This window comes from Phyllobates terribilis, unplaced genomic scaffold (genome assembly GCF_046119375.1).
Source record: "Phyllobates terribilis strain yellow unplaced genomic scaffold, ASM4611937v1 Scaffold_68__1_contigs__length_7421828, whole genome shotgun sequence".
In the NCBI taxonomy this organism is placed as follows: Eukaryota; Metazoa; Chordata; class Amphibia; order Anura; family Dendrobatidae; genus Phyllobates; species Phyllobates terribilis.
Genome location: NW_027362828.1, coordinates 1256646 through 1276167, shown reverse-complemented (window position 1 = coordinate 1276167; position 19522 = coordinate 1256646). Strand labels below are relative to the sequence as shown.

The following is a 19522-nucleotide window of genomic DNA, read 5'->3' as shown; positions in this document are numbered from 1 at the left end:
GACCTTTAACACTTTCAGAACAGGAATGAATGTGTCGCATGGATTTATCTCATTCTACATCAACTAAGGAATTTGCTCCTCAGACTTGTGAGGCCATCATAACACTGGACCTAATCACAGGACAATAAAACCTTCACACTCTTTATCTATTAACTGCTAAAATATTTATAGCCAGATCTGTTTATCTCTTCCATAATAACTCTGCTTTTCATCACCTGTCTTACCTATTGCATTTTTTGTATGTCTTATTGTGTATAAATATGTGACTCTTCAGATTTTGTGGTATACTATGCCTGATGAAGAGGCCTGAGTAGTCTCGAAAGCTTGCAATTTGTTACCATCTTTTCAGTTAGCCATTAAAAGGTATCAACCATTGAGGACTCTCAAATCTAAATATTTTTACATTATACTTACAATCTTCAGCTAAACAGGAAAATCCCCTCTTTGGACGTTTAGCTTTATGGGATGGAAACAAAGGATACATCATTAGGGCTAATCTAGAAATAACACATGGCCCACCTATTATGTTAGCTGAAATATAATTAAAAGTTGTATTCCCACAAGAAAACATCCACCCCTTGGGCAATTTTACATGTTGTATATGTGAGAGAGAGATTACTGTTTTGTTGCACTTCATGTTTTTCGCTACCTCATTCTCTTGAAATTTTTATCTGAACGTGAACCGCACATGATATGTTCATTGTGCCTTTTGTTACCTTCTATTTTTACCTATTTTATTTTGATTACAAGTCATTTGATAACATAACTCAGCAGATGCATTATTTTGAGTCTTTATAGTTATCATGTCTTCAGTAAGGAAGTCCTCTCCAGTACAGTTTATACAAGCGTAATACAGGTTATATGTATCATTTTGGATCACATCTCCTTCAATCTCCTCATCTTGGACAAACCCCCCTATTGAGTTTGTCCACAGTTGTAAGGGAGTTGGTATAGCTACCATACAATTCTCTAGTATATTGGTAGCGGTAGCAGTTTTTGTCATACAAAAATGGCTCATGTTCATCAATTGTGCCAAGTAACTCCATAGGTTCTGTTTCATTTTACACAATGCCACATTTTCTTTGACTGGCACTTCTTCTCTTTGTTGATACTACGGTTGGGTAGAGACAGAGACCGAAAGGACCATGCCTGTAACACCGATCAGCCACCATCTCCATATTTGAATTGGACACTAAAAAGAAAGAGCAGATTTATTATTCTCTGAGATAACACCTGTCTGCTGGAATATGTTCCCATTTTTCCTGTCCTGGCTTCATCACTATTAACACATTACCTGCCCCTCTAGCAATCACCTCTGCAGGCTCTGGGGGACCTTTATCCCCAGCTTGTTTTACCCATGTTTTTGCACCATCATTTAAAGAATGACTGGAACCAAAATCTTTATCTCCTCTGACAGTTATTACTGTGGGGGCTGTTCCCTTGATCACCTTCATTTTCTGGATGGATAAAATCAACAATTGAGCTACCCTGTCTCCTTTTTGAATCAACCAGTCACTATCCCCACTATTCAGCAGGAGTACCTTAATTTCACTTTGATAGTCCTGATCTATCACTCCTCCCATCACCTGAATTCCCTTTAAGGCTAAATCTGACCTTGGAGCTATAAGACCAAAATGTTCAGGAGGCATTTGTAATCCTATAGCAGTTCTGATTGCCTTTATAACTCCTGTTCCAATCTGATTTCCTCATGGGATTGTAGATCTAATCCTGCAGCTTGTGGAGTAGCCCTATAGGGTCCTAGTGCTCCCGTCTCCAATTCCCAATAGAGAACCGTCTGTTCTGTGGTAGAAGCTTTTAAGGGCATTATCTGTAAATTGGGGGTAATCATCCTCATTGATGGTGTTTCCTGTTCTCCAATTGGCCTGTTAAGAATGTTAAGGGCTTCATTTAAATGTTTTCTCCACCCTTTGTAAGTTCCATCTCCCAATTTCTTTAATTGTTCTTTGAATAACCCATTCATCTGCTCTACCAATCCTGCGGCTTGGGGAGAATATGGGATATGAAAGATTCACTCAATGTTATGTTCTGAGCAAAATTCTGCAACCTTCTTGTTCCTGAAGTGACTACCATTGTCACTCTGAATTTGTTACGGAATTCCGTAGTATAATACTATGGTTTCCATTGTTTTGATCGTACTGTTGGCATTGGCCGCTTTACACGGACAAGCCATCATGTACCCTGAGTATGTATCCACAGCCGTGCATACATACACACATCCTCCATCTTGTGGAAGGGGACCAATATAATCCACCTGCCAAATTTGTCCAGCCAATTTGCCTCGGGCTATATGGCCCCTAACCACATGGGGAATAGGTCTCTGTTGTGAATGTTGACACACTGGCCATTTCATAATTGTTTCCTTAATTACATGTAACCTGAGGGGCACTCCTCTGGTTTGTGCCCATTCATAAGTAGCTTTTTCTACAAGATGCCCACATTTCTGATGTGCCCATTGAGCCAATCCAAGTTGCTTTTCAGCTGAGTCAGGCTCCTCACTGGCATCAGCAACTGATATTTTGGAATGTTCATCCGCTATTGAATTGAAGAGTCTTTCTAGGTTATCTGAAGCACAATGGACGTCAACGTGAAATACAGTCACTTTAATTCTTTGCACAATTGCCCAAACATCTTGCCACAGTTCTTTCCCCCACACATCTTTGCTGTATATTTTCCAGCATATGGAGTGGGACAGACTTAGGTCTATATCATCAAAAGGAGTATTTGGCTCTGATCTGATGAGTGTTTATAAATGATGATGGAATAGCAACCTCTATAGGTCATGGGGAATACTAGATGAATCTCTAAATAAAAGCTACAGCAAGAGAGACACTAGAAGAAGATTTATTTGTTGATTTCTCAGTGGAGTAAACAGAAACTGTTATCTGTAATGTGTTATACATAACCATATATTGGCTTGTTAACTTGTGTTGCCCCTGAAGAGCCGCTACGACAGTTGGTGGTGAAACGCGTCGGGCATTAAGCATTTTTCGGGCATTAAGCATTTTTCATCTGAAAGGATGGTTATAGTTGAAATTGGGTACTAGGCATCTTCCTTTGAGTGGATGGTTATAGATATGTCATACTGAAATCATCTAACCAATATACTACTTGTTTAGGTATACCTAGGAGAGTATAGGCTGACCTCGGACAATATAACTACTAACAGTAGATGGGAAGCTGAACCATGATTATAACCTAGGTTATTGGTTGGGGTTTTTTTCTGTTTGATTGGTAATTAGTATACAATGTTTAGTCTGTTAGCCTGTGAGTCAGGGTTGTTTTGTTTTTTTGCACAATTGTTTGGTATGTTTTTAACTTTATACCTTAATAAATATATAATTTTAAAATGTCTTCCCTTTAGTTTATATACTGTGATTGGTTAAGATTAATAACATTTATTGTTGTGAGCCCCTATTCTTATTTTGCCAATTAATGACCAAATTTACATGAGGGCGTCTATCTATGTGGAGGGCTCGGCCAAGAAGTCAATCACTTGTGTCTCCCTCTGACTGGGAAACCTCTCTGGGAGAAAAAGTCAACTCCTGTCGCTGTGTTTTGACCTCCTGCAACAGCAATTTTACTTCAGCGTAAAGATCCTCAAACCCCGGCGCTGTGGGTTTCACTGGGGACGAAGTGGGAGTGGGCCCTCCCGCTCTCTCCGTGTCCAACTACGCCCACGCTGTGGGGATCCAGAATCTTCCACTGTCACCTTTTTATTTTGTGAACTTCCTGATTTCTTATGAAGCCCTCGCTTTTGGTATAATTTCCACATTTCATCAGTACTAGTGATGGGCGAGCACTAAAATGCTCGAGTCGAGCAAATTGGAATGCTCGACCCGAGCAATGAGCCCAATGTAAGTCTATGAAAAATTCGAACATTTTTCAGGCGGCTCCCCCCGGAGGTCTGCAGAGGCCTAAAAATTGCCCAAATCGATGGGAACAGTGCTCAAATGACATGGGAACAGCATGGGGAAGACCCCTGAAAGCATTTCTGACTCCCAGGTCACTGCTGTGAACAACGTTGTCAGAGGTATTACGCCACTTTTACGAACTCACAATAAAACATACAAAAACGAAACCAAAATGGATTTTCCTGGGAAATATGTTAAGGAACATCCTTTACAGGGTAATGACTTGTATATAAGGCAAAATAAATAACCAAAACCAAAAATACTCCTCCACACCAGCGTTTTTGATGCCTTTTTGCATTCAACCGTGACAAATGCATTCACCGGGAGATGTAATTTTAATATTTTACAACCTTATCTGGCCATGTGGTGTGTGACACATCATCAGACACATCCTGTTTAATTTATGAAGGAGGCACTCTGAAAGTCACAAAGCCTATTTTTATAGGGTTATCAGGCGGCCTTTTCTATTCTTAAAGGGCCAGCAGTCGGCCCTTACCATTCTTAGAGAGCCATCAGCCGGCTGTGCTTTGTTGTTCCCATTACTAAAGAGTGGGTCTCCTATACTATTATTGCGTATGCAGTGAGTGGCAGGGCTGCACAAAATTTGGACGCACCCCAATACCCCTTTGAAGAGACTTAGAGGAGGACCTCCTGAAAACAATGTTCCCATTATTAGAAAGTGGGTCTCCCATGCTGTTTGCCTATGCAGTGAATGCAAGGGCTGCCAAACATTGGGAGGCACTCCAATGTCCCTTGGAAGAGACGTGGAGGTTAGAGGGCCTCCTGAAAACAATGTTCCTATTAATAGGAAGTGGGTCTCCCATTGTGTTGGCCTATGCAGTGAATGCAAGGGCGCCAAAAATTTGGAGGCACTCCAATGCACCTTGGAAAAGATGTGGAGGAGGGCCTCATAAAAAAATGTTCCCATTAGAAAGGAGCGGGTCTCCTATACTTGTAATGCCCATGCACTAAGCGTATGGGCTGACAAACATTTACCCCTGGGGGGTATAAATGAACATATTGAAGACCAGAAGCAAATATCCAAAATCAGGAAGCGTATACCCATGTGTGGCTGTGAAAAGATGCATGGGAATACACCTCCCAAAAAAAGACACTGGATTTAAGTTTATGTTACGCTGCTATCATGGTGGTGTTAAGAAGTCTGGCCCAATCCAGCCCTTGTTCATTTTTATAAGAGTCAGCCTGTCAGCTTTTACAGTTGACAGGTGGATGCTCTTATCAGTTGTAATTTCACCAGCGGCACTAAAAACCCTCTCTGATAAAATGCTAGCGGCCAGGCAGGCCAGGACCTCCAAGGCGTAGAGAGTCAGTTCATTCCACGTGTCCAGCTTGGATATCCAATAATTATAAGGCACAGAGGAATCATGGAGGACATTGGTACAGTCGGCAAGGTACTCCCTCAGCATCTTCCCAAACTTTGCACTCCTTGTGAGAGTAACCCGCACCTCAGGGCCTGTGCAATGGGAGGGGCTGAGAAAACTCTCCCAGAACTTTGACAGTGTTCCCCTGCCTCTGCTGGATTGGAGTTGTGTCTCTCTCGGCTGTACTCCTTGGTTGTCCAATGAACTGTGACCTCTGCTGCCAGCGTTTTCAAAAGGGAATTTTTTTAATAGTTCCACAACAAGGGCCTTCTGGTACTGCCCCATTTTTGTAGACCTGTCCGCCTCAGGAATAAGAGATATAATGTTTTCCTTGTAGCGTGGGTCTAGAAGTGTCATCAACCAGTAATGACTGTCACCCAAAATTTGGAGAACGCAAGGGTCACGGGAAAGGCAGCGTAACACAAACTCAGCCATGCGTGCCAGACTGCTAACAGGCAAGACTTCCGTGTCCTCACCAAGAGGATGACTGATCATGCTCTCCTCCTCCTCTTCCCTGTCCTCAGGACATCCACGCTGAACTGACGGTATGACAGTTGTGCAGGTAGTACTGTCTATAGCGCAAGAAACTAGCTCCTGTTCTTCCTCCTCCTTCTCTTGCTCATTGTCACCCAATCCCCGTTGGGATGAGATGAGGCTGGACTGTGTGTAATCATCCTGTATGGTTCCTTGCTCCATCTCATTGTGCTCCGCCTGCAATTCATCCTCTTTGCTTCTGAGCAGAGAGCGTTTCAGCAGACAGAGAAGCGGGATGGTGACGCTAATTATGGCGTCATCACCGCTCACCATCTTGGTGGAATCCTCAAAATTTTGGAGGATGGTACAGATGTCTGCTATCCATGTCCACCCCTGAGGTCTTGTGTGGAGTCTGAACTGAATACAGCCTTGTTGATGCTGGTAGTGAACAACTGCCCTCTTCTGCTAACAAATTCTTTCCAACATCTGCAGTGTAGAGTTCCAACGCGTGGAGACATCACACACCAGTCGATGAGCCGGAAGCTGCAAACGCTGCTGAAGCACGGCAAGGGCAGCGGAAGCTGTACCTTACTTTCTAAAATGGGCACACAGGCGGCGTACTTTGATGAGCAGATCCAGCAGCTCTGGGTAGGTTTTGAGAAACCGATGAACCACGAGGTTAAACACATGGGCCAGGCATGGTACATGTGTGAGCTCGCCTCACCTCAGAGCCGCCACCAGGTTCCGGCCATTGTCACACATGACCATGCCTGACTGTAGGTTCAGTAGTGTCAGACACAGATCTGCTTGCTTTTTCAGAGCTGTCCACAACTTTTCAGCATTGTGCGGTTTGCCACCTAAGCATATTAGCTTCAGCACAGCCCGCTTGGCTGAGGCAGTGCTTCCAGCTTGTGACTGATGAAGTTGACGCGCCCCCTGGGCCATATTCTTTAGGGGAATACCCGGAGCCGGATCAGATGGGGGTTGTAGTCTCCGAGTGGCGGTGACCCGGTCCGTGCCCAGGGCGTCAAGCTCAGTGTGTGGCAGTCCTTACTGATGTTACTAAAGTTCTTTATGTCGACTACGCCACCCGTTGTATTGCGGTCACTACGGCCGCCGCTGCAGCAGGGTCCACTGAGGCTGATGGTGTGTGCGCAGCTTAGGTAGTATAACCCCCAACGGGAGGGGTATAGCCTCAGGGGGTCAGGTGCAGAGGATGGTGGTTGTAGAGGTGCAGAGAGGATGGTAATGAGAGACAGAGTCGGGTTCTGCAGTTCAGGGTTTTTACTTACTGCTGTTGTTCCGGTCACTCCGGCCTTGAGTGACCACCCGAGCCGTGCTGCGTCCACCAGGTCCTGGACTCGGCCAACCCCCAAGTAGTTCTGGAGCGTGGTTCTGAGCTCCCTTTCTGTCCTGTCCTCGTCTCTGGCCGTCCCCACCAGGGATCCACCTATGTCCGGCTCCCTCGGGCCTCTTGTTGGTGAACCCTTGTCACTGGGTTCCCTGACCCTACTCGTGGTCTGCCTTCCGGGTGGATTTAGTGGGTGGTCGTGGCAGATGCTGCCCACGACCTCCGGTCTCTGGCTGAGGTGTGCTGTAGCCTCCACCAGCTTGGGATCCGGTACCCTGTTGCCAACTCTTCACCCTCTGGTCTGATTTGGGTTCTCAGAGTTCTTTCTTTCTCCCCCTCTGGGTCCTTCGTTCTCCTCTCTCTCTCTCTGGGCCTGGGGCTGCTCTGCTCTTCTGCTTCTTTCCTCCACAACAGGCTGGCTGGTGACTGTCTGCCTGTCAGACCCTCTACAAAGACCCTGTTCTAAGATGGTTCCCACCTTATATACTCCCTCTATGTGTGAGCTCAGGTGACCAGCACCCAATGAGCTCCTAGCACTACCCAGACTGCTCCCCCTATCTGCCCCTACACTACTGGGATATTCCACCCCCCTCCCACTCCAGCCAAGGACAGACTCGATCGTACCTGCACATTTCTAAGTGGGAGTACCGTTGGTCTGCCCTCCGGAAATGGGATGTGTGTAGTGCATGCAGCTAACCGAGCTCAGCTCCACACTCCATCCTTACCCGGGAGTGGAATATCACACCTCTGGGTTGAGGTGCAATACCCCTGTAGCAGCCGAATCCTCAGGGTGCTACATGGTCATTTCGGAGATTGAGGCTGAAAAGGAGGAGAAGGATGAGGTGCAGGAGCTGTAGACTGTGGGGGGCAACCCTGATTGACCTAGGGCCTGCAATCCTCGGCATCGGGAGGATGTGTTCCGTCCCAAGGTCCGACTGGGCTTCCACTATGTTAACCCAGTGTGCCGTCAGCGAGATGTACCGTCCCTAACCACAAACACTTGTACACGTGTCCCTGGTTAGGTGGACTTTCCCTGTAACTGCATTGTTGAGGGCATGGCTAATGTTGTGGGACACGTGGTTGTGTAATGCAGGGACGGCACATCAGGAGAAATAGTGGCGGCTGGGGACCGAGTACCGAGGGATGGTCGCTGCCATCAGGTCGCGGAAAGCTTCCGTCTCCACGAGCCTAGAAGGCAACATTTCGAGCGCAAGCAGTCGCAAAATGTGGAAATTTAGTAGTGTGGCCTATGGGGCGTTGTCTGCGTATTTGCGCTTGAGTTCCAAGGACTGGGGTATGGACAACTGAATGCTGCGCTGGGACAAGGACGTGCTTGCTGATGATGCTATTTGAGATTGTGCAACGACAGGTGCAGGGCAGGAGGCATCTTCGCATGCACTATGGACAGGGGATTGGCTTGCACACAAAACAGCGGAAGAAGCAGTGGTGTCACCTGCAGACACTGTTCCTGGACCCTGGGGTTCGGCCCACAAAGTCGGGTGCTTTGCTGCCATGTGCCTAATCATTCTGGCCTAATGCTGGCCTGGCAGGTGGTGTAAATGGCCTTTTTGGGGTTATCGGCAGAGTCTTTAAAAATCAATTAGACTCGAGAAGACCTAACAGTTGCACTGGCAACGTCCGTCGAGTTGGTGTTACTGGGAACTCTTTCTCGCCTTCTGTTTGCGACCACCACAGTGCATCTTCATGCCTGTTGGGGTGCTCTTCCTTCCTCCCCCTGTGTGCTGCTGTCCTCATTCTGCATGTCCTCCTGCCAGGTTGGGTTAGTTACTATATCATCCACCACCTCGTCTTCCACCTCCGCACAATGGTCCTCCTCCTGACTTTCTGGCAATTGTGTCTCATAGTCCACCTCTCGTGACACTTTCCCACCATCGCCTTCGTATCACCGTGGCTGCTCAAATATTTGGGCATTGCTAAATGCGATCTTCTCTTGCCCCGCTTCAAGTGGACCAGGCAAGAGGCCCGAATCTATAAATGGAAAAGTGAACAGCTCTTCGGAGTGTCCAAGTGTGGGATCAGTTGTCTCTGGGCACTCGGCATGGTGGGAGGAAGGGGAGGATCAGGGTGAGGAATATGCAGTCCAGACTCACGGCTACTGAGACTTGACCTGTGTGGAAGACAGGGTGGTGGTGGTGGTGGTGGCTAAGTGACTGGAAGCATTATCTGCTATCCAACCACTAACCTTTTCACACTGCTCTGTGTTCAATAGTGGTGTTCTATGGTCCCCTATTAATTGGGACAGGAAGGTCGAGCGAGAAGCAGTGGGTGTTTGTTGTGGCACAATTTCAGCTTGCCCACGGCCTCGGCCTCTGCATGCACCATCACCATCACGTCCAGTTCCCCGTCTCTTGCCACGTGCCTTGTGCATTTAAAATGGACGACAATATCTTCCACGCTCACTACAAATGGCTCAAATTGGAGCGCAATTATATGTGATCCGTGTGATGGACAAAGCAGTTTTAAATAGCTGCATTTTTAGCGCTGTAATATGAAAAGGACCTGGCTGTACTCTGCAGTGCCAACAAGCAAATGACGATAAAAAATTGTGTTCTCTGGATTGCTTTTTAAGTATATAATCAGGATTAAAATAAAAATATATATATTCCTGACCCGATACCTAGGGCTATTTTCTGGAAATATCTGGAAAAGCAGCAGACAGAACTGGAATGGACCCTCTTGCTATGTGCACTGCAGTCTGCTATATACTCTGCCTGCCTGCCTAGCACTGATATCTCTGCAGCTGGATTAGTCCTCAGAAGGACTGTTAGTTGAGATGAATATGTGTCTCTAATATAGTCTGGCATACCTACACTAACTAGAAACAAGCAAATCTCTCCCTAGCTTAGCAGCAGCTCTCCCTACACTGTCTGATTCCGGAGTGACTGTGACGAGCATGGCGGCGCCAGGTCTGATATAGACCTGATGACGCTGTGCGGCCAGCCAATCACTGTAATGCCACAACCAACATGGCTGCGGCATTACAGTGTGTGGCAGACCATCCCTGCATGTTGCTTGGCGCTCTAAAGAGCACCAAACATGCAGGGAGGAGACCCGAGTTCCCGCCAAGCAACCCCCGGAAATACTCGGCGAGCGCCGAGCATCTGCGACGCTCCAGCCCTCCCTGGGATATGGGTTTACTCGGAGCCGGGTCAGTGTAGGGGTAGCGGGGGAGGCAGTCGTGGCCTGGACCGTTCCGTGCCCAGGGCCGTCACATAAAAATATTGGCCTTTCAAGTAAGAGTGATATTTCGACTACGCCACCTGCGGTTTCCGGTGATGGACACCAGCGCTGCTACAGTCCACTGAGGCTGGTGTTACGGGCTGCTAAGATGGGACAGCTCCCCACAGGCGGAGCAGGCCTCAGGGCAGTGTGAGAAGGAATGGTGGGTGCAGTGCCGCGCAGGAAATAACAGGCTGAGGCGGTGTGTGAAGTCATCCAGGGCTTTTACTCACTTTCAGATGAACTTCAGCCGCAAAAGCTTCCCTCTGCTACTCACGGCGTACTGCGACCACCGGGATGGTGGGTCCAGCACTTTCCAGGTAGATCAGGAGCACCTGTCGAGACCCCTCTGGTGTGTGTTCCTCTCCTTGGTAAGTTCTCCCACTAAATCTTCTCCTGACTGTGTGTGGTTAGAACGAGGTGTAAGGCCGGGTCCCACTGGATAAACGCAGTGTAAGAGATACAGGTGGCGTAAGCCACTCCGTCCGTATCCCCCCTGGGATCCACTAAGCCTCCGGGCTTTTCTGACTGAGACGTGAAGTAACAAAGTCAGATATCGGGGGCCAGTCACCCCTCTTGCAGCAGGAATCCCTCTGACTAGGCCAGAATAAAGAGTACAGGTGGCCACTCCGCTCCGTCCGTATCCCCCCTGGGATCCTTTTGCCTGCTCCCCTCCAGGCCTTCTTAGGTCAGGACCTTGACCGGGTAGAGACAGTGGTTAACTCAGACCCGCTCCTCGTCTCAAGGCCAGAGAACGAGGACCGTGTATCTTCAGTCAGCTGCAGACTTTTGCTGGACTCTGGCAGAAGACCACAATCACAGACGAATACCACAATCACAGACGAATATCACAATCAAAGACCTTGAACTTAAGATGGCCGGAGATTAAATATGAAAGAATAAGTGTTTCCTAAAAGTATGTTCTCCACCCTCACCCACTACATGGTTCCCCCCATCTTTGGTTCCCCCCCATCTCCTCTATCCCGGGCTGGGGCAGCACCCTGGTGCATTTAGACCCCCTACTGGACAGGAGTGGTTTAGTGTTGAGTGGTAAAGTGGGGTCCTGAGAAATGCTCCATCCTTACCTGGAAGAGGAGATACCACACTTCGAGCTGAGGTGCAGTACCCCTGTGGCGACTGAACCCTCAGGGGCGCCACACATCTCGAGCAGTGAAATGCTCGGGGGAGCACCGAGCAGTAGCGAGCATGCACGCTCGCTCATCACTAGTCAGTAACAATCCCATCAATTTCCTCTTTGGGAACCTCATCTTTCAACAAGGCAATAAACATATCCTTGCGTGATATGCGGGAGCCATTGTTATTGTTTTTAGATTCTCTACGCTGCTCTCCGGAAACAAAATTACCACTAGTCCTGGGGCCCCAATCTCCCAAATTACCCAATTGCCGAATTGCCTCTAGGGTGTTGGAGATGGTCTTCCCAGTCTGGTTTACCATTAGGGTCATCATTATATGTTTATAAGCTGGGGAGCAGCCCTGATTATGCGATTTCTGACAGACACACTAACTAGCACTGCCATGTAGTCATCATAGGTCCTTACAGAAATAGCATTTTTTCATGACCTCTTCCTTCAACCTATGGGAACAATCTTTTAATGTAAACCATGGCTTCTTATTAGGGGGCCAATCTGCTTCAGATGGATTTTTAGGCTGTAATGCCATAGCCACAACATCCAGTATACTGCAAGTCGAATGTTGCAACCGAATCCGCAGTGTACAGAACGCTTCCTTCACTACAGGATCATGACTTAGTTGCACAAACTTGGGACCATCTACTGTATCCACTTGTACTCCATGGGCCCCTATCTCCCACAGTCTTACCTCCCAAGTAATCAATGATTCATTGGCTTTTTGAGAAAAACAATCATGAAGATTATTAAGTTCTTGCTGACTATAATCCTCCAACACATCTCTCTGTTGTGCACCTACAGGGGTATCTATGATCCGCCTGCGATGTATGGGATGTGCTTTTACTGAGTCAGTGGGGGAATTAACCTCTCTTTCCGCATTAAAGCACTCATCCTTCTGATCAGAATCAGTGGAATCCCACTTATACACGTAATTTCAGTTATATACATTACTTTCCTATAAAGCTTGTTGTGTGTATATGTGTCACTCCAGGTCTGGATGCCACAAATATTAAAGGCTGTGTCTGAGAGCAGGAGGGAGGTTCCCTGGTTAGGGACAATTAGCATACAGCACCTCCTGTCCTAGGCCAGTAGGGGGAGCTGGCTGCCCCTATAAAAGCTGGAACTGGGGGTAGGGTTAGAGAGAACTGGACGACCTAGCTCAGGACTGAGACTAGTCCCAGAGAAGAAGGGACAGTTCAGCTGTAGCTGAGGAGTCCGTGAGGCAGAGGAGAAACTGCAAGCCAGGGACAGAGGCGATGAGAGCCGCTCCTGGCTGAGAGAATCACACAACCGGACATTGGAGTCCGAAGCTGTCAGGGTTGTAAGCCCAGCAGCAGAGAACCAACTCGCAAGGGATTGCAGGTCCCTTGGCCTAAGAAGCCTGGAGGCTCCACCACACAGAGGGACCAGTACAGCGAGGAGAAAGCAAAAGGTACCCAAGGCCCGAGTCGCAAGCCATACAGGCGAGAAGTACACGGCCAGCTCAGGGACGTGGGCTATTACACCACAAAGAGGGGGATAGTCAGAAAGAGCATAGAGAGAACGGTAGGCCTACACACTCACCCTGACCAGTGGGGCTCGCCCGAATGCTCTCAGACACCCAGGCCCATTCCTAACCTGTACTACTGTTGGGTCATTAATAACACCTACAATAAAGACCCTGGACTGTTTGAAGCGGACTCTGAACTCTTACTATTGTGGCCTGCACTATCACCCCCAGCATTCACCTACACTGCCCTGAGGCTACACTCTTCCCGTGGGGACTTATCCTACCCCTGTGCTGCACACCAACACCAGCCTCAGCGGTCTGCCTTGCAGCGGCGGTTATCCCTGACCGCAATCCACGGGTGGTGTAGTCGGACATTCACAAATCTATAAATAGACTGCCACAACATTTGGTCTGACCATCCTGAGCCACGGAATCGGGTTGCCACTACTACCCCCAGCGTCGTACAGAAGCCCGGTTCCGGGTATCCCACAGCCCAGGGGGTGAGTCAGCTTTTTGGCGTAGTCGGCAGGATTGTGACCAACCCGCCACAAACGGGTATTGTGTACCTGAAAAAGACTTTATACATACCTGGGTGAAGTTTCCCGCCATTCGGGCCATTTCCCGCCATCCGTTGCAGTTTCCCGCCATCGGGCGCCATCTTCGGGACGCCGCGCGGGAAGAAGAGGGGCATGGACGTCAAAAATGCGCAAGACCTATAGCCCCGCCCTACGCTGAGACGCTGCGCAATGTCCTGGAAAGAGATCCAGCGGACGCCGGCGTCATCACCGTGCGACGCAAGGTCCTCGCCCAGAGCATCGCGAGCGGAGCCACGGCCTACAGAAGAGGATCGCCGGAAGGTAGGCCACGGTTAACTAGGGGGGAGGAAGATGTCGGACGCGGAGGGACCCTCTACCACCAGCGTAGCCGCTGCAGCTTGTGATGCCGTTTTCCATGCCCTATATCCCCGGAGCGGCCTGGCTGCCACAGTATGCCGGCGAGTCGCATACCTTGGGCGACTTTAAAGAAAGGCTGTATAGCCTGTTCAAAGTTTATCCCCTGACAGAAGAACAGAAAGTAAGCATACTGATAGGGCAGTTAACTGGTGCGGCCCAGCGGGAGGTAAAGTCTTGCACAGCTGAGGAGAAAAGGACTGTAAGGGGGGGTTCTGACCCATCTACGGGACACCTTTGATACCCGTACCTCAGCAGAAATCAAAATGTGGTTCTATGGATGTAAGCAGCGAGCTCAAGATAGCATCAGAGATTATGGCCTAAATTTACAGGAAGCCTTGGGAGCAATCAAGCAAGCTGACCCTGGCAGCGTGCAGGATACAGATAAATTATTGACTGAGCAGTTCATAGAAGGTCTGCTGTCCAGCGCCCACAGAACCCAGCTGCGCCTCATGGCCCTACAGAACCCCGATTTGACTTTTGCACAGTTCAAAGATAGGGCCATCCGGGTGCTCCGAGAACCCGCACCAGGTGGCGCTGTAGTTTCCCGGCGCCCTGCCATCACTTACCACCAGGGGGCGGCGCCCTACCCCGCAGACCTTGTGGGGGCTGATGTGCAGGCTCTAAACCCATCCCCGCCAGCAAACCTGCACCACCAGGTCCAAGAACTAACAAAGAGTGTTGCTGCATTGACCAGGACCGTACAGTCATTACAGATGGACTCGTCAGGACCAATCAAGCTGGCTTCAAGTCCGGAGGATGTCCAGAGGCGTCGACAGAGGAGGATTCTGTCGTTCAGAGGGAGGCCCACCGACTGTTACACTGAGGATGGACAGCCGATTTGCCGCCGTTGCAGCCAGCCGGGACACGTAGCCAGGTACTGTACTTTAAATGGGTCTGACCTGGGGCAGAGGGCCAACCCCCAGGCATAAGGTCATTAGGCCCGTCTAATTGGCGTGATGAATACATGGGGGGACGCACAGTTTTACCCATAGTGCTGGACGGTATCCCCATGAGTGTACCGCTGGATACCGGGTCACAAGTAACTACCATCCCCTATGTACTTTTTAAGCAGTATTGGAGTGACACTGACATAACCCACTACCCAGACAATGACTTGAGCATCATCGCCAGCAATGGCCAGCCCGTGCCGCAGGTGGGGTTCAGAGAGATGACCGTTAAGATTGGTAAAGTTGAACTGCCGGCACAGGGAGTGATCATTGTGGACATTGATCGTCGAGAAAGTCACCCTAAAATAACCTTGGGTACTAACGTGATTGAAAATTGTCTCTTTCAGAAGTAATTGTAATTTTGCAGCAGGTGGCGATGAATGTGAGCTCCAGCCAACAGAGGGTCCTCCAGAAGGAGATAAGAGCCCTGATGAGACAGCAACAGGTAGAACTGTCTGGTGGTGAGATCGGTAGTGTGAGGATGAGCGACCCGTTCCCCATTGCCATGCCTCCCAAAAGTGAAATGATGATCTGGTGTCGGACTGCAATCGGGTTAAGAGGGAAAGACTACCAAGCCATGGTAGAACCAGTGTACTCAGACAGCAGGCCCACCATTTTGACAGCCTGGGGGGTGGTTGATGTCCGCCATGGAAGGGTGCCCGTCCGGATCTTAAACATCGGGGAAAGGGAAGTACACTTGCCCCGGTACGCTACACTTGCCAAATTGTATACTGTTGAACACAATGCTGTCAGGGCCGTGGAACCCTTGCCTCCATCTCCCCAGGCGGAAGGTAATGGCTCCCAGAAACACAAGGAGGACTGGTGCCAGAAACTCCACGTGGGTGCTGACTCCACAGCCCTTGCACCAAAAACAAGGAGTCTACCGGGTGGTTCAGGAGTACAAGAGAATCTTTAGTAAGCACCCGCTAGACTTCGGCAGAGTGAAAGGGGTAGAACACCACATCCCCACGGGGAGCCACCCACCAATAAAAGAGATACAGACCTGTACCCCCCGCACACTATCAGAACGCAAAGGGCATGCTGAGAGAAATTAAAGAATCCGGGGTCATTAGAGACAGCTGTAACCCCTGGGCAGCCCACTTGGTTCTGGTAAAAAAGAGAAAGACGGTACCATGAGAATGTGCGTGGACTATAGACAAGTCAATCGTATCACCCATAAAGACGCATACCCGAGGCCTAGAATAGAGGAGTCTTTGGCCGCACTATAATCAGCTAATTTCTTCTCTACGTAGGACCTTACTAGCGGGTACTGGCAGGTTCCTGTGGCAGAGGCTGACAAGGAGAATGCCGCCTTCACCACCCCGATGGGATTAAGTGAATTCAACTGTATGCCATTCAGGCTCTGCAATGCACCCGGGACCTTCCAGAGGCTGATGGAATGCTGTCTAGGGCACCAAAACTTTGAGACGGTCCTACTCTACCTGGATGACGTGATTGTCTATTCGAAGACTTACGAGGACCATCTAAAGCACCTGGCTGAGGTGTTTGAGGCCATGGCAGGCTTTGGCATGAAAGTGAAACCCTCCAAGTGCCATCTGTTAAAGCCGAAGGTACAGTACCTAGGACACGTGGTGAGTGCAGAGGGAGTAGCCGCCGACCCTGACAAGGTTACAGTAATCCAGAGCTGGCCAAGCCCCTCTAACATCAAAGAAGTGAGGCAATTCCTCGGGTTGGTAGGCTACTACCGAAGGTTCATCCCCGGGTTCACAAAGATGGCAGCTCCAATGCAGGACCTCCTGATAGGTCAGTCTAAATCCAGAAGTCACAAGCCACCCTTCAAGTGGGACAAGCCGGAAGAGGAGTCCTTCCGCCAGTTGAAGATGGCCCTCACGGGGGATGAGATCCTGGCCTACCCAGATTATGACCAGCCTTTTATCCTCCACACAGACGACAGTAATGTGGGGCTGGGAGCCGTACTGTCACAGAACCAACAGGGCAGAGAAAGGGTGATCGCGTACGCCAGTCGGAAGCTGAGGCCCACTGAAAGAAACCCGGAGAATTACAGCTCCTTCAAGCTAGAATTCTTGGCAGTGGTGTGGGCCGTCACAGAACGGTTTAAACATTACCTGGCCTCCGCAAAGTTCACCGTGTACACGGACAACAACCCGTTGACACACCTGGACAATGCAAGACTTGGTGCCCTGGAACAGCAGTGGATGGCCCGGCTATCGAACTATGACTTCACAATCAAATACCGGGCAGGCAGGACCAACGCCAACGCAGATGCCCTATCGAGAATGCCCCACCTACCCGAAGGGAAAGAAGACTCGGAGGAGCTGGAGGAAGTAGAGCTCCCTGCGTTCCACCGGTATGGGGCCACTCAGTATTCTCACCGGGTAAGAGACAAAGACCTAACCACCGTCATGTTCAACTCCTTACCCCACCACGGCTGGGCTGAAACGCAAGATAGTGACCCTGCAATTCGCCTGGTGAAAGACCTGTTGACCCAGGCAGGCGCTAGCCCTGGCCCGGACGCTCTAGAGGAAGCCAAGCAGTTATGGAAGAAAAAAAGCAGGCTATTCCTCTACAAAGGTAAACTGTGCAGAAGGCTTGTCAACCACCGGACGCACGAGCTGACCTGGCAGGTAGTGGTCCCGAGACTAGATGCAGCAATGGTCCTGGAGGCCTACCATAACAGAGCAGGACACTTCGGGTTGGAAGAAACTGGAGTTCCTACTGAGAGAGCGGTTCTACTGGGTCGGTATGAGAGGGGCCATAGAGAAGTGGTGCAGGGACTGCGGCCCATGTAACCTCAGAAGGAAGGACTTACCAGCCAGAAGACACCCTTGAGGCCCATTGTCACCAGGCAGCCTCTTGAGCTGGTAGCTCTGGACCCTGTGAAATTGGCTCCAAGCCGGTCGGGCTACGTCTATGCCCTGACAATAGTGGACCACTATTCCCGGTTCCTGGTGGTGGTTCCCGTTAAAGACTTGACAGCCCAAACAGCGGCCAGAGCCTTCCAACAACACTTCTGCCGTCCACACGGGTATCCGGAACAGGTCTTGACAGATCAAGGTCCAGCGTTCGAGGCGGAAATCTTCCAGGAGTTCTGCAACCTCTACGACTGTAAGAAGATTCGGACAACGCCTGGTTTCAGAGTCAGGAGGGAATTTTTCCTCACGTGAAGATTGGCTAAATCATTTGGGGTTTTTGCCCTCCTCTGGATCAACTTTAGCAATTACAGAACTTACAGGTCGAACTTGATGGGCGCAAGTCTTTATTCGGCTTTACTAACTATGTAACCGGCAAACAAACGGGCTGTGTGAGAAAATTAATAATATTGTCATTGATCTCCTCAAAACGTTGCCCCTAGAGGAACGCAGCCTGTGGCCGGAAAAACTGCCGGACCTGATAGACTTATACAACCATATCCCGGTGAATGCTACCAATTGCACCCCGGCTTACCTGATGCGAACAAGACCAGGTAAGCTGCCGATAGACCTGGAGATGGGAGTCCTGACACCCGAGGACACCTCCCCCAGACGCGGACTGGGATACGGAACGGCGGCTGCAGTACAAGAAGGTACAGGAGAGTGTGGAGAGGAATCTGGCTCAAGCGAGAGAAAAGCAAGAGAGCCCTTGCTGGTCCCCTGAAACCTGGCGAGCAGGTCCTGAAGCGGAAGAGAAAGCTTCACAAGCTGGATGACCAGTGGGAGAGAGACCCGTAAACAGTACTGCCGTCCAACCACGACAACTCGAAGGTATGTGTAATTACCAAGGATGGAGGAGAAACCACTAGCACTGTCTCCAGAGACCACCTAAAACGGAGCCCCGAGCAACTACAGAGTGCAGGAGAAGATCGAGATGACCTTGAACTCGCAGAGGACAAAGAAGAAATGATCAACACAGTTCTTGGAGAGTATCCTGGACTCTGATAAACGATGCAATAGTGGTACCCGTCCTACACTTCCTTCAGCCAACCCAGCAGGAGCCTACAGCAGAGCAGGAAGAACAAGAGGAACAAGCAGCCCCGGAGGCAGAAGAACCCATGCCAGCAGCCCAGGAGAGTCAACCCTCTGCTGACAGTGATCCTGCCATGCCTGCGGTAAGCCAAAGGACCTGCAGACAGCTGCCTGCCCTGCCTGTAAACCCAGCTAGTAGCTGTACCCTAAATGCTAGTGGGGAAAGCCAGGTTAGACCACCACCAGACAGTGGGTTACGCAGGTCAACCCGGATTACTAGGGGTCAAATACCAGCTCGCTGGAAGATCTAAATGTAAAGTATGTAGTTAATGTGTTATACTTGTTACCTGGTTACTAATACCGTTTTCCCAGTTTTCCTAGATACAATGGACTGACAGGTTATGGACGGTGAATAACCGGAACTACCACGTAGATAGTTGCACCTGGTGCCCTCTTGTGAAGATTGCCACAGAAGAAAAACCTGTCCGGCGTGGCCTCCTTGTGGTCCAAAGTAGTTAGCTTTTACCTTGCCGCCATGCCCAAGGCCAGGAACTTGGGGTTTATGGAGACAGGTCCCCACACTGTGGAAAACTTCACCTTGTTGGGTGATATGGACACCCGGTCACGGAAGCGCCGTGGCCTTAAGGACAAAATGTACTTGTAAATATGTTATGTTGTCATTT

At 49.5% G+C, this 19522-nt stretch overlaps 1 long non-coding RNA gene across 1 annotated transcript in view; it reads right to left on the bottom strand.

The window, feature by feature from the left end:
• Positions 1-439: 439 nt before the first annotated feature.
• The window catches only part of LOC141194310 (uncharacterized), a 30639-nt gene continuing 11556 nt past the window's right edge, over positions 440-19522 (bottom strand). Inside the window, exon 3 of the long non-coding RNA XR_012267090.1 lies at positions 440-1192. This is a non-coding gene — a long non-coding RNA (uncharacterized lncRNA). The remainder of the gene's footprint in view (positions 1193-19522) is intronic.